Here is a 15,737-nt window from a genome sequence, read left to right as displayed (position 1 = left end):
GCAAACTCATGGAACGAGTTGCGATGTCTTAAGGGGCAACACATGCATCCGTTGCCCTTGGTAGATAAAGAAAGAAGCAAATAGGAAAACCAGGCTGACGCTCTTGGTGAGCACTTCAAGCACGTGTCTAGTTCTATCTACTATTCAGAGTCGTTCCATAAATACAAATAGTAGAACGGAAGCAACTCAACCGCCAATGTAGCTCAAACGAGCCTTATAATAATCCTGCCATCGTTGCCACACTTAGAGCTTGCTTGACCGCATGTCAGAGCTCTGCACCGGGGCCTGACAGAATCATGTACGACATGATTAAATACCTCGACCCCGACACAGAAATCACGCTACTCACACTTTTCAATATTAATTAGGCTGCTGGATATCTACCATCCAAATGGAAGGAGGCTGTTGTTATTCCGGTGTTTAAGCACTGCAGATATTCTTCATCGGTGACTAGTTATAGGCCTTTAGCGCTTACGAGTCACCTTCGTAAGCATGTTGAAAAATAAATCAATTGCCGTCTTGTACATTTCCTCGAGTCTAGTAAACTGCTTGACCCATTTCAGTGTGGTTTTAGACAAGGCCGGTCTGCAACCGACCGTCTCGCACGCATCGAGGCAAACATCCGGGATGGATTTATCGACAAGCAATACTTCTTGACCATATTCCTCGATATGAAAATGCATGCGGGACTACGTGGCGCTACTTAATATTGCGAGACCTGTCGGAGATGGGCATTCGAGGAAATATGCTTAAGAATATAGAAATGTATACCTGTCCAACCGCACATTCCGAGTCAGAGTTGGCAATGCACTGTCGCGCTCATTTGCACAAGAAACTGCTGTACCTCAAGGAGGTGTGCTCAGCTGCACGCTCTTCATTGTTAAGATGACCTCGCTCCGTCCACAGCTACCTCCAACAATTCTATATTCTGTCACGTAGACGATGTGCAATTAACTTTTAATTATTGTAATTTCGCGGTGTGCGAGCGACAAGTAGAGCATGGCTTGAACAAAGTGCCCAAATGGGCAGAAGAAAACATATTCAAATTTAACCCATAGAGCAGTTGCTGTGTTCTTTTCTCGAGAAGGTGAGGGTCGATTCGGGATCCCAGTATCGAACTGTACGGGCAACGAATACCTGTGAACAAAGAGCACAAGTTTATAGGCATCGTGATTGATTCAAAACTGACCTTCATTCCACACACCAAATATCTCAAGGTAACACGCCTAAAAACGATGAGCTTACTGAAAATTCTGCCTCCTACAACATGGGACAGTGACAGGAATTGCTTACTGAACTTGTACAAGAGCCTTGTCCGATCATGTTTGGATTATGGAGCCGTGGTACATCACTCTGCCGCGCCGAGTGCATTAAAGATGCTGGATCCCGTCCACTGCCTAGATATTAGCCTGTGCACAGGCGCCTTCAGAGCAAGCCCTATTTAAAGTCTATACGTGGAATCGAATGAGTTGCCTCTTCACCTGCAAAGAACACGTACACACAAGTTTCACATACTTCCTCAAAATAAAGTATAACCCTCGACACCCTTGCTACACAAAAAGAGCAGCGCTTCAAGACGGGATCCAAAGCAGATGCCCCGTATTGAAGCGCTGCTCTTTCTGTAGTAATGAACCAACTGGCCCGTCAGTCAATTTTTGGACACCTTGCTACACACCCATTAACGATATGACATGTGCCTATAGGCGCCGAATAGGGAGGTGGAGGGGGGGGGGGCGAGGGCTTTGGGGCCCGAGCCCCCTCCGAAGTTTACCGGGGGCACGGGGCAGAGACCCCCTACCCCCGGCGATGTGAAAGACTACTCACCCCCGCTCTCCCCGCCCCTAAAATGTCATTAACAGAGTTCTGTTACCCACATCATTTGAGGTTTCTTTGGGTTGCCTCTACCCTTCATTTAAAATTTTATTGTGGCTAAAAGCTTACTGCGTCATTGTTGGCGCGGACGTGCATGGCTTTTAATTCCTACCTTCACTTTATTTCTGCAAATCCTAATAGGAGATCAAGTCCATTAGAAGCACCAGCGGCGGCTACTTCATCCGTATTTTCTGACTTCAACATTATTTTTTAATTTCCCCGGTAAACACCGTGTACAAACACAATATATATATAAATATACACACAGGACAAAGTTGATTACATGTTTTAAAGAGAATGAGGTAACCAATGTGCCATACTGCGTGCCTGTCATCGAGGAAACGGTTGATAAAGGTCGGATTAGTGCGCTAAGGTTGATAACGACCGACAAGGGTTGATAAGTGTTTGTATTGGTCGGATCAGGTTTCATAACATTGATAATGACACCTGGCTGTACGTGGAAATGAGCAAGTGGCACAATGCTTACGCATACTTAGACAGCCTCCAGAGGAGTTTTACCGCTTGCTCGTAATATTTCTACCGCCTTCTTTCGTTGCGAATCATAAGCGCAGCGGCACACGCAACACACACGCTCAACGACAGGAATGACAACATGGTGACATGCTGATAACGGCAAGATGACGTGTGGTGGCGAGAACACCACCTTCGGCTTTTGCTTGTAGCTTTCTTTCACGCATGAGCTTGAAGAGACTTGCAGCTTCCATACTTCTTTATGCCTTCGCTGTGGCACGCAACGGGCAGGTTTGTTATTATGATTATTCGTTTTATAAGGGATAGTAGCCGAACAAATGGCGACTGACTGAGGGGCCGTGAGTGATTTTTCAACTGCAGCTATCTCCAGTAACAATAGAATGAGGTCATTATGCGTTTGTGCACTTGTATTACGGCGCTTTCAAGCCTGCTTTAAGGCGACACCACCAGGATGTCGGCCGCGAAATGAACTAAATGAGCTCTCCGCCGACAGTCGGCAGATTATCGGCGCCGGTACAGCGTGACAGAAGCGCCGACACGAAGGAAGAAACGCTGTCGCCGAAATCGGTGTCGTGTTGGCCTAGCGTGAAAGAGCCTTTAGCAATTTCTGGTGTGGCTTTCCTGCTTGTGCGTTGGATGCGAGGGCGCCTGTAGAACTTCAGTGCAAGACCCACATGCGGGCATCGTTCTTTGTAAACGCGCTTGAGAACGTTACGTTTCAGCCACGAAAACGCGTAATGAGGACATTTCTGTTTAAGTGATGTTATTCATACCCTGACAAAGCAAAAGAAAAGCCATGCAATAAATGACTTAGTGCAAACAATTACATTGGACGTTTCTTAACTTATACCCACGGAATGTTATAGTTTTGTAGAATTGCGTTCCGTTGACTTGATCCGAGGACACCTAAGCACTTCTTATGAGATGTGAATGCGAAAGCATTATTGCCCAATTGAACGCCGCTTAGTGGTCCTTAGTGCTTTGCGCTGCGAGTAATGTACCGCAGCGGTACGTGCTGCCTGAGTCAGGAAGCAGCAGCAGCCTGCGGTGCCAACGCCGCATGCCACCGACGTCCTGCGCGACGAGAGACCGAGGAAGCAGCAGCGGGCACTAAGGCCGCCAGGCACGCGCAGCAGCTATAGCCTAGTCGGGGTGAGAGAGAGGGAGCGATACCAACGCCCTCAGATGTTGGCGATACGGACCAGGCACCGGCTTCAGAGACCGAGGGCGACGTGGCGTCGTGGCGATTTCCTCTTCCCTCACGCAATACCTGGCGCGCTGATGCCGCGGCAGATGCCCGGTTTCGCCCACTCTTCTCCGTTGAGGCGCGCTCGTGGCGTGGCGTGCAGCCCAATGGGAATTTAGGCGCCGTTTCACTTGTGCCTGTAATAGCGCAATTGCTCCTCCATTCTGTAACTGTCCTTGCAAGATAGACGCCCTAAGCACGTCGATGGATACCTTGGGCACGACAATAGCTAGGCTGTGCGAGAAAATTGGGGCAATTGAAGCGCTTCTTAATAGAAATGGATGAATGTTCGGGTAAGAAAAATGCCTCCACATCCTGGCAGTGGAATTGTAGGGGGTACCAGAGGAAAAGAGCGTTGCTGTAACAATACCTCGAGCTGCAACAGGAAGCACCCGTAGCCATAGTTATGCATGAAACGGGCAAGGCCCCTGTTAGATTCTAGGTTTACCAAAGCTTTGACAGCGGCAAGGGGGATAAATGCCGAGTCGCCACCTGCGTTAAGCGAAACATTGCAACCATTGTCCATGATGTCTCCCCAAGTCAGGCAGAGGCTGTTCTCGTTGAGATTATCACAGGAAAGAAAAATAGAGATATCATATTCCTGCTGAATGTGTACAGCGCACCTTACTTTACTTTATTCCGCAAAGCACTCAAAGCAGCAGATGGGAGACCTTTCATCATTATGGGACTTCAACGCAGCTCACGAGGAATGGGGATACACATACAGAGACCTCAAAATTCGACGAATCTGGGAGGCTATACAAACGCGAGGGCTTACTCTACATACTGACCCATGCGTCCCTACGTGCATAGGCAACAGTATAACCAGGGACACTGCACCCGACCTCACGATAAGTCATATGGTGGGAACAGTAACGTGGAGAAGCACAGGACAAAATCTAGGCAGCGACCACTTTATTATTTCGCTCACGCTAGCGAAAGGCGTCAAGACTCGCCTCATCAAACAGCCGAAATTACCGGAGTGGGATAAATTTAGAGATAAGAAAGGAGGCCTCACTGCCAGACGATACCTACAATATCTACGAGTGGACGCACCTCCTTAAAACGCACATAGGCCAAGCGACTATAACTGTAAAGGATGAGGACGCACCCCCAGCGCTAGACAGCAAACTGCTGAGCATGTGGAGCAGGAAGAGTAACCTGGAGAAAAGACTCAAGGCACAAAAATGGAACAGGAATATCAGACGCGAACTAGCCAGACTAAACAAAGAAATCGAAACATATACGATTAAACTCAACGAGCAGAATTGGTACAGTAAGTGAGATGAGATGGAAGCCAGTATGAGTCTCTCCAAAACCTGGAGCCTTCTCAGACATCTGATCGACCCTAGTAAATAAAAGAATGCAAGCTAGTACAAACCAGGTGAGAGCGAGGCAGGGCTTCGTAGGCACAGATGACGAGCTCATTAGCGATCTCCAAGAGGCATATCTTGGAAAAGCAGAGAGCGAGGTGTTTAAGGACTACGAGGGACCTCTTAACACAGATCTCGATGCCCCCATCACCACGACAGAGGTAAGAGCAGAGCTTAATAACCTCAGAAAGAGATCGGCCCCCGGTCCGGACTGAATAACGAACACATCTTTCAGGAATCTAGACGATGGGTCCATCATCGCACTAACCAAATACATGAACCAGGTGTGGGAGGAAGGAGAACTCCCAAAGACACGGAAACAGGTGGACGTAGTCTTTATTCCAAAGCCAGGCAAAGTACCCGGCTTGAACAACATGCGACCAATCTCCCTCACCTCGTGTGTAGGGAAATTGATGGAGCATGTTGTTTAAACGAGACTGACCAGGTACACGGAGGAGAACGATCTCTGGCCGCATGAAATGCTTGGATTCAGGCCAGGGCTCATTACACAAGATGTCATGCTCAGACTTAAGCGTGACATCATAGACCGATACTACTCAACTGACACCAGGGAGATCGTAGGCCTCGACCCCACGAAGGCACTTGACAACGTTAGCCACAAGGCTATCTTGGCAGGCCTCGAAGAGGTAGGCTTGGGACACAGGGTATATGCATACGTCAAAGACTTTCTGTCACAGAGGGAGGCGAATATAAAATTTCTGGATGTAAAATCCCCTCCCATCACACTTGGGAGCAAGGGGACCCCGCAAGGGTCGGTGTTATCACCCTTCCTATTCAACATAGCAATGAGCAGTCTCCCGGCGGAACTCAATAAGATTAAATCGATAAACTTTAGTATGTACGCGGATGATATCAACATTTGGGTTAACAGGGGGAGTGACGCAGCTATCGAACTTAAACTACAGACAGCGGCGAATATGGTGGAAGATTATGCGTCCAGCAAGGGCTTGGCGCGCTCACCACAGAAATCGGAGCTGTTAATCATTGCGCCAAAACATCAAAGAGGACACGCTGGGGGCAGCAGACCCATCAGTGTTTTCGTAAACAGAAATGAGGTTCCCAAGGCGGAGGAAATCAGAATTCTGGGCATGTATATCCAGACAAATGGATACAACGTCACGACAATCAAGTTAGAAGGATGCGCGGCGTAGGTCACGGGGATTTTAGGAGAGTTGCACTCAAAGGCAGGGGCCTCTAAGAGAACAGCCTCCCCAGACTCATGAAAGCCTTTATTACCAGCGGAATAGCGTATGCCACAATATATAATGTGTTTAAACAAGAAGAAAAAGAGAAAATAGATGCGATCATTACGAAGAGCGTTAAGAGAGCCTTAGGGCTCCTAGACTCGACCTCGACACACCTCCTTTTCAAAATGGGGGTTCACAACACGCTAGTTGAGCTCACTGAGGCAGTACGGGTGTCTCAGTTTGAAAGATTAGGCCAGTCCAAAACAGGGAGAAAAATTATGGAATGGGTAGGAATCCAATGCGACATGGGTGCCCCGACTGTCAAGAAGGACATTCCGTTGGTCGTGCGTAAACGCTTCCGATTTGCTCCCCTACCTAAAAATATGCATCCTATCTACAACAAAAAGAGGAATTCCGGATCAAGCTACAGAACAGGTATTCGGCTTTAACTCAGGAAGAGGACCTTAGTGTTGAAGCAAGGAATTACAATCTTATGGGAATTATTAAGGAGTGTGCAATAGAGGTCGGTGGTAACTCCGTTACACAGGATACGAATAAGCTATCGCAGGAGACGAAATATCTGATCAAGAAAAGCCACTGTATGAAAACCTGTAACCTTACAGCTGGAATAGAACTGGCAGAACTTTCCAAGTCAATCAACAAGCGTAAGACAGCTGACATAAGGAAGTATAATATGGATAGAATTGAACATGCTCTAAGGGACGGAGGAAGCCTAAAAGCAGTGAAGAAGAAAATAGGAATAGGCAAGAATCAGATGTATGCGTTTAGAGGCAAAGCCGGGAATATTATTGCTAATATAGATGAGATAGTTCAAGTGGCTGAGGAGTTCTATAGAGATTTATACAGTACCAGTGGCACCCACCACGATAATAGAAGAGAGAATAGGCTAGAGGAATTTGAAATCCCCACAAGTCACACCGGAAGAAGTAAAGAAAGCCTTGGGAGCTATGCAAAGGGGGAAGGCAGCTGGGGAGGATCAGGTAACAGCAGATTTGTTGAAGGATGGTGGGCAGATTGTTCTAGAAAAACTGGCCGCCCTCTATACGCAATGCCTCATGACCTCGAGCGTACCAGAATCTAGGAAGAACGCTAACATAATCCTAATCCATAATAAAGGGGACGCCAAAGACTTGAAAATTATAGACCGATCAGCTTACTGTCCGTTGACTACAAAGTATTTACTAAGGTAATCGCAAATAGAATCGGGAACACCTTAGACTTCTGTCAACCAAAGGACCAGGCAGGATTTCGTAAAGGCTACTCAACAATAGACCGTATCCACACTCAGGCACCGTACCCAGCCCCCCCCCCCCCCCCCCCCTTTCGCCCACGCCACCACTCCTCACACACAAAAATCCCTAAAGCGCCGACAAATCAATCTACTCAGCGGTCAACATTTTGCTGCCTTTTACATCGAAAGCAGTGTATGAATCACTTCCGTAGTTTTTGTCGTCGTCCGTTAAGAGAAAAAAAATGATCATGTGGGCCGATCCTACTGATAGTGCAAAAAGGGTCCAAGATCAATGGCACATACCTCTGTGGACTCGGGAACCTATAACGCGCCCATCGGAATCTTGGGGATGGGCCCACGTATGGGGAGCGCTTAACGCCTGCTTCACCTCCGCCGCGGTTGGGCCCGGTATTGCAATATCTTCGGGATCAGCCTACGTATGGGAAGTCCTGGATCAGCCTACGTATGGGAAGTCCTTAACGCCTGCTTCCACCTCCGCCGCGGGTCGCCCCGATATTGCACTATCTTAAGGCCGACCCACAGCGGAGGTGAAATACTTTGCTTTTATTTTGAGAGCTTTGACTGTCGTCAGCTTTCGCTGCTATTCCATCTTCACAGAGTGGAATGGTTGTCAAGTTTTTCACTCCTTTTGGATGGCGGTATATATAGTTATCGGCATCTCTTGGGGTAGGGAGGCCAGTTTTCTCATCGATTCGCTGCCCGCGCGATTAACTCATGGTGAATTCAGTTGTCACCATCTATTGCAGCAGGCAGGGTGTAGTTTATTGCTTTACTTATAATATTAATTTTATTTACCACGGCCAATACAATTTTTATGTCACCATCTATTCAGCGATCACGTGCATCGCTGTTGCTTCGTTAGTTCAACCATCTTTGTTTAGACTGATCCAGAGGTCAGGAAAGGGACTCGGTTCATAATCAGCTGTTCTGTATGCTCGTGGAATGAGTTTTGGCCGGAGAAAACTACAGTTGTGTTTAACCTTTGCTTTTGCTTCATTATTTCCTCGAGTAACGGCTCGGCGCAATGCTGGCAGATCCGCAGAACCCTATATCCGCGATATCGTTTAGATAAGGTGGAAAATAAAATATTGCGAAACGGCGTCCATCATTAGACCCTGCAGTAACCGTTCAACCCATAAGCAATATGACTGTCACTCTTATCTCGTCAGGTTTTTGCCCAATTGTACAACACTTTTCGTGTAAAATTGGCATCTGGAAACAAGAGTCGCAAGGAGATGAGAAATTAAGCGACCTACTAAGGGAGAAAGCCAAGGCAACAGCCAAATAGGGAGGAAAACCGAACATTATTTGTGAAAATATTTATGGATCAATATCTTTTTACTTAAACAGAAAGTACAGAAAACGCTGCTAGAAGTGGAGAATAATTTCGTGTGTTTTGAATGACACAGTTATCAATCGAGCCGCCTGACGTAGCCAGTTCCCTGCTGTGCTAATGAGGGTGTTTTTGTAACCTTCCGCGGTGGGCGCAGTAAGTATAGAACCACAGCGTCCTGTATTCTACGCGGTTGTACGGGACTGGTGACCACGCATCGTTACGAAACTTCCCAAATAACAATACGAGTCGGTGTTGGCACTTGGTAGAGCAGTAAAGGAGGGATACAAAAGAACTGTGATCGTTCCGCAAATATACATTTCTCTATAATTCTTCCAGAGCTAATTCCAAAAACGCTACTAGAAATCGTTATTTTGCACTTTAGCTGGTTAACTTGTTCTTGGCAAGGTTCTTCCTGCGCATCTTTCATGGACGAGTCCATTTGATGTGGTTCTTTGTTTGCTATGTAAAGAAGAGGTGTATCTCACAGGCGTGCCTGTGAGATACTCGTTATTTCTATTCTATTCTGCGGGTTTACGCGTCTTTATGGCGAATGGTGCGCATTATTCACTTTTGTACTTGTAAAGGTACCCTCCCCCTCATTTGCATAAAAAAGTTAGCTTGGGTGGGGCTACCCCCCCCCCCCCCCCCCCCGAGAAAAAGTCCTGCGTACGTGCCTGTCCACACTATCAATCAGGTGATAGAGAAATGTGCGGAATATAACCAACCCTTATAAATAGCTTTCATTGATTACGATAAAGCGTTTGATTCAGTCGAAACCTCAGCGGTCATGGAGGCATTACGGAATCAGGGCGTAGACGAGCCGTATGTAAAAATACTGAAAAATATCTATAGCGGCTCCACAGCCACCGTAATCCTTCATAAAGAAAGCAACAAAATCCCAATAAAGAAAGGCGTCAGGCAGGGAGATACGATCTCTCCAATGCTATTCACAGCGTGTTTACAGGAGGTATTCAGAGACCTGGATTGGAAAGAATTTGGGATAAGAGTTAATGGAGAATACCTTAGTAACTTGCGATTCGCTGATGATATTGCCTTGCTTAGTAACTCAGGAGACCAATTGCAATGCATGCTCACTGACCTGGAGAGGCAAAGTAGAAGGGTGGGTCTGAAAATTAATCTACAGAAAACTAAAGTAATGTTTAACAGTCTCGGAAGAGAACAGCAGTTTACGATAGGTAGCGAGGCACTGGAAGTGGTAAGGGAATACATCTACTTAGGGCAGGTAGTGACCGCGGATCCAGATCATGAGACGGAAATAATCAGAAGAATAAGAATGGGCTGGGGTGCGTTTGGCAAGCATTCTCAGATCATGAACAGCAGTTTGCCATTATCCCTTAAGAGAAAAGTATATAACAGCTGTGTCTTACCTGTACTCACGTACGGGGCAGAAACCTGGATGCTTACGAAAAGGGTTCTACTTAAATTGAGGACGACGCAACGAGCTATGGAAAGAAGAATGATAGGTGTAACATTAGGGATAAGAAAAGAGCAGATTGGGTGAGGGAACAAACGCGAGTTAATGACATCTTAGTTGAAATCAAGAAAAGAAATGGGCATGGGCAGGACATGTAATGAGGAGGGAAGATGACCGATGGTCATTAAGGGTTACGGACTGGATTCCAAGGGAAGGGAAGCGTAGCAGGGGGCGGCATAAAGTTAGGTGGGCAGATGAGATTAAGAAGTTTGCAGGGACAACATGGCCACAATTAATACATGACCGGGGTAGTTGGAGAAGTATGAGAGAGGCCTTTGCCCTGCAGTGGGCGTAACCAGACTGATGATGATGATGAAATTACACAGTCGTCGCCGAAGATACGGATTTTACACGGTACTCTGAGTGCCAGATCATTAATATACATGAGCAACAAAAGCGGGCCGAGCACAGATCCCTGCGGCACGCCCAGTGTTACAGAGAGAGTGTTGTAGCTGTGATTGTTGATAGAAATGAACTGATGATGATGATGATGGCTGATGGTTGATGATGATGATGATGAAACGCTTCCGAATTGCTCCCCTACCTAAATATATGCATCTTATCTACAACAAAAAGAGAAGGGCTCCTAGGGCTAAGGTTCTAGTAAATAAACTTAAAAACACATCGGCTCATAAAGTAGCGTACGTGGACGCCGCTTGCGGCAGAGGCGGGGCTGCGGTATCGACGGTGCTTGATGGCGACGGGTGCGTTAAGATAGCGTGCTCCACGCGCCCGAGGGACGCCTGTACAGCAGAGGAGGTTGCAGTAGCGCTCGCTTGTGCGGGTACAAAAGCGGGAGTCATATTATGCGATAGCAAATTAGCTATCCGAAATTTTAGCGAAGGGAGAATCTCGGAAGACGCCCTCCAAATTCTATTCAAAAACCCTCCTAGGAGGGACATAACCTTTATTTGGGTTCCGGCCCATGAAGACGTCCCAGGTAACGACGCCGCTGACGCGCTTGCCCGAGCACTCTACTACCGGGCAACTCTAGAGCAGCCAGTTCCAGGGATCAAAGATAACATCACCACCTACAGGGAAATTGTAGATCATTACAACGCCGAAAGAAGAATCTTTCCGCCTCCGCATCGGTCTCTCTCTCTGGAGGATGCTCGCATTTGGCGGCACCTCCAGTGAAACAATTATACATCACCATATTGGATCTGCTTAACGCAGAATGTGGTTGTCCTTACGGACTCAAAGGCCGCATTACAAGAAGTATACCATGGTTTGCCATCCCTCAAGTTCCCACGCAAATCACTAGCCATCGTGAAAGAACTCAACAACAAAGGCTTCACAGTAAAGTTTCAGTGGATTCCCTCCCACATTGGTATCTCAGGAAACGAAAAAGCTGATGCGCTTGCATACGCAGCGCTCTATCATCCTCCCAAAATCAAGGCTCCAAAGAGTAATCAAGTGCGAAAATCTGACATTCGAAATCACTTTGCGTCGCTTTGGGTTCCACAGCATATGCCCTGCGTAACCAAGAGATTGCACCGAGAGGAAGCCACACTTCTATATCGAATAAGGACAGGATCTGCTAATACACCGGCCTGGTTATTTAAAACGGGGTGAATCAATTCTCCCAACTGTACGGCATGCAACGAGACAGGAGACATTGAGCACTTTTTGTGGTCCTGCCAGCAATTCCAAGATGAAAGAGACACTCTCTTGAAGAATCTGCAAAACAAGGACCTTCCGCATGCGCGCCTGCAACACCTTATATTTCGCGAGGGATCAGTTATAGCGCGCAAAGAAACTTCACGTCTCCTCATCGATTTCTGAAGAGAGACTGGTTTGATGGACATATGGTGAAACCCTTCAGCGGTATTGTGCGAGACGCTCAGGCGGAGCAATTGCCGGCCTTGTTCGCCAGGCTAAACCCGCCTGTTGCTACAATTCACCACCACCACCACCAACTCAGACGAGGGACTTTAACGACGCCCTCTGCAAAACTTGTAAGGAGAAAAGTACGCTAGACCATGTAATATGGGAGTGGGCTGGATCCCCAGGGACCAAGGGAAACATTGACAGTAGAGAAGCCTGGGACGCCTTGCTCCAAAGCGAGGCTGAAGACGACCAGCGTCGAGCAATCCGCCTGGCCGTTGAGGCCGTGAAGACTCGCCGTCCTCAACGCGTGGGGACTGCTTCGTCCTCCTCCCCCTACCTGCGCGTAGGTTAAGAGGCGGGCACCCCAGCTCGGTGGAATAATAAAGTTTTCAATCAATCAATCAATCAATCAATCAATCAATCAATCAATCAATCAATCAATCAATCAATCAATCAATCAATCAATCAATCAATCAATCAATCAATCAATCAATCAATCAATCAATCAATCAATTAGGCACCGTTTCGTTGCAACAGACGCCTGTTACTTTTTCGCTCAATGGACAATTTAGTGCTTTAATTCGTATCACAAATATTTTGGTTAACTTGATAGGAATGAAAACAGCATGCCGTCAGTTTCATACTTTTCTAATGCGCAACTCGTTCAAAAGTTTGGACCAACTTAAGTTACGTAGAAGACCCTGCGTACGTCTTACAACCCAGCGCCTGGAGGAGCATGCCAGGTGATAAGCCAGGCTAATATCTCCAGCATAACATTAAAGTTTGTGTGTGTCTCTCTCTCCCTGCATACGCTGGCGCGAACATGTTACGGCAGACGCTGCCACCGACGACTCCGGATATACCCAAGCAAGTAAAAAGCCCATAACAACCATAGCTATAAAAGTTGAGCAGAGTTTTAATACACCGAACATCCAGACCCATTCATGCAACTCGGGCATGACCGCTTTGCCGAGGTTTGTACTGCACTCACGACTTTATGAATCTTTGCACTGTTCATTAATGTCTTTTTCAACTCACCAGAGCGACTTTCGTTTTCCGCGCTATTCGGATCTAACTTGCCCGAGCTCACAAAACTTGAACGGTCACGCGTCATTTATAGATACACAAGGCTCGCCTGTGGTCATAATCTCACTGCATATCAGGTTTTAACAGCAGCGAAATCATCAGTAGGCGAGTTACAAATTATGAATGCATGATTGATCTCGCGTGACTTCGCGTGCGGATTAATGAAAGCGAGTGTATTGGAGAGATGCGGGCTTTATGCCTGGAGGTTCAAGCTATCCATCTATACTAATGAGGCCGCCGAACAAACGGCCGCTCTGTTCTCTGAGGCTTGGCGGCAATTGAATACATGGAGTCGTGTTCACTTCGATGAGCGGGGACAAGAGCCGACAAGTTCCTCATTTTATATGCGCTTTGAAGCTTGCCCGTAACGGCGTTTAGTCGGAGCTCAAGATGGTGACGTTGTCCCATCTTGAGCTCCGACTAAACAACTGGTCAATCACCACCGTGACTGATGGATAATCTGGCGCTACCCACGCAGCTTTTTTTGATATGGTTTGCCGGAGGCCAGTTCAAGTGGGAGGGTTCCGTAAGCTGAAATCGTCGCCTATTACTTGACTTATCAGACGTAAGTAAGCGCTGAGGATGTTCACGCGCACCGCTGCTCTTAACGTGTATGGGGTTGTCTGCCAACATCGTTTCATTGTACTGGTTAGAATCAGTAGGTAGTGTAAAGTAACTGGTAAGATGAAGCGGGGGTCAGCTGCGACATAGGGCCGGCGGCGAAGCATGAATTAAGCTATCATCATTACGTTGTCATGGAAGCGGTTAGCGTCGTAACATATATAGGCTAAGAAGTGATTAAATTTAAGGCACCGTAGCTGGCTTCAAACCAGGGTCATTTCGATTTGCCATGTGGCTCTCCAATCGGCTGTATCATTAGGGCGTCGGCAAACTGCATCCACTAATGGCGTATAATGCCTCGCGACGAATTCGCAGCAGTGTGTGCGAGAGTAGAGTGATGGGAATGCTACAGGCTATCACGTGACCTCGACGCGAAGCCGTTAATAGGGGTCGCCCGCGCGGTGCGAGGGATATTTGGGCCAGTCATGTCTTTGCACTAGCAGTGAATGGTTGTTCTTTCGTTCTTTCTTTCTTTAATCAGCGCAACGGGAAACATTGCTGACAGTGAAGTCGGCACTATATATATATATATATATATATATATATATATATATAACGGAATAATAAATGGACTAAAATAAACTGGAACTACGAGAGTGCTGAGAGGCGGAGAAAACGGAAGCAGTACTGTTGCGATGTTAGGCGACGAAGAGATACTTCATGGTGGCTACAGCGCGACAGGCGCTGTAGACGACAGACGAGATACTTGTCAGCTGAACTGACTATCATGATCACCTGGAATGATTTTAAAAGTTAATGAGATGGTGAATATAGTAAACAGAGCTGAATGTCCAGCCTTCTCGCATTGATGACCATTTGCGTGCGCAATCTGAGCTGCCCAAGGCTGATTGAGCTTGCGCCTGTTAATTTGACAGCAATATTTCGATTTGCTGCAACATTGTACCCAATGAAGCACGAACAAGGAAATGCGCTGGTACGGAGGTACGGATTGTCGGAAGTTCTTGGGGCCGAAAAAAAAAAGAAAAATAGGAGGCTTGTCATATTGTGATAGACTTGTGCGCAGAAAAACAATCGACACGTACCACGAGCTAAAAAAAAAAAATGCGATCAGAGAACTGATGAAGGGAAATATGCAAACTGCCAGGCTCAGTGTCATGCAGTGCCCCCTCCTTTTTTTTTGGTCTTTGCCCTAAGTCGATTTGCTGCAGCCACGAACGGCTGCCAGGTTAATCTTAAAGGCAATGTCTTTCTTGCTCCTCTTCTGGACCAATCCCGGAAATACTGGGGTCTAAAAAATGTGGGCCGACCCCGAAGGTAGTCCAGTCCGAGTGGGCCGTTTTCATGGGCACTTGCGCTCTAAGAACGTGGGCCGATCACGAAGATAGTGCAGTAAAAAAAAAACAATTAAGCAGTCCAACGCTCCTACGGGTGACGCGATAGAGCATCGTGCGCATTGACCCCACACCCATGGTCACCCCTAAATCGCCCAGGAAGGCAATCGACTTCAACTAGAGCTTGAATCGTCTTCCAACTCCTTTTTTTCTGTTTGCTCTAGAGCATACGGTTCGAGCCGATCAATATTTGTGGCAGTCAAATCTGTAAGAAAATAGAGCGAACTAAGGCTAGACATAATTAGATGATTACGCGTGCTGAATGAAAGCTGCAAAGATCATTGGACTCGGCAGCTGAAACGGTGTCCTGGCAGTCGTTCTAACTTGTGATGCCGAGGTATATGCTGATCCACTTGACCGATCATGGAGCCTGTTGGAAAATGATCTGCTTGTCATGGGTGTCGCTGATCTGGATAACATTGCCGAGTATCAAACGTGCACAACTGAATAACAAGTAGAATTCTGTTGTGATAAATTATTAAAAATTTATTCAATGATGTATTTACAGGAAATGTGGTACAAATTGTGAAGTTGAAAACATCTTACAAAGTAA

Source organism: Dermacentor andersoni, chromosome 2 (assembly GCF_023375885.2).
Source record: "Dermacentor andersoni chromosome 2, qqDerAnde1_hic_scaffold, whole genome shotgun sequence".
NCBI lineage: Eukaryota > Metazoa > Arthropoda > Arachnida > Ixodida > Ixodidae > Dermacentor > Dermacentor andersoni.
The sequence above is the reverse complement of the archived record's forward strand: the minus strand, read 5'-3'. Positions refer to the sequence as shown.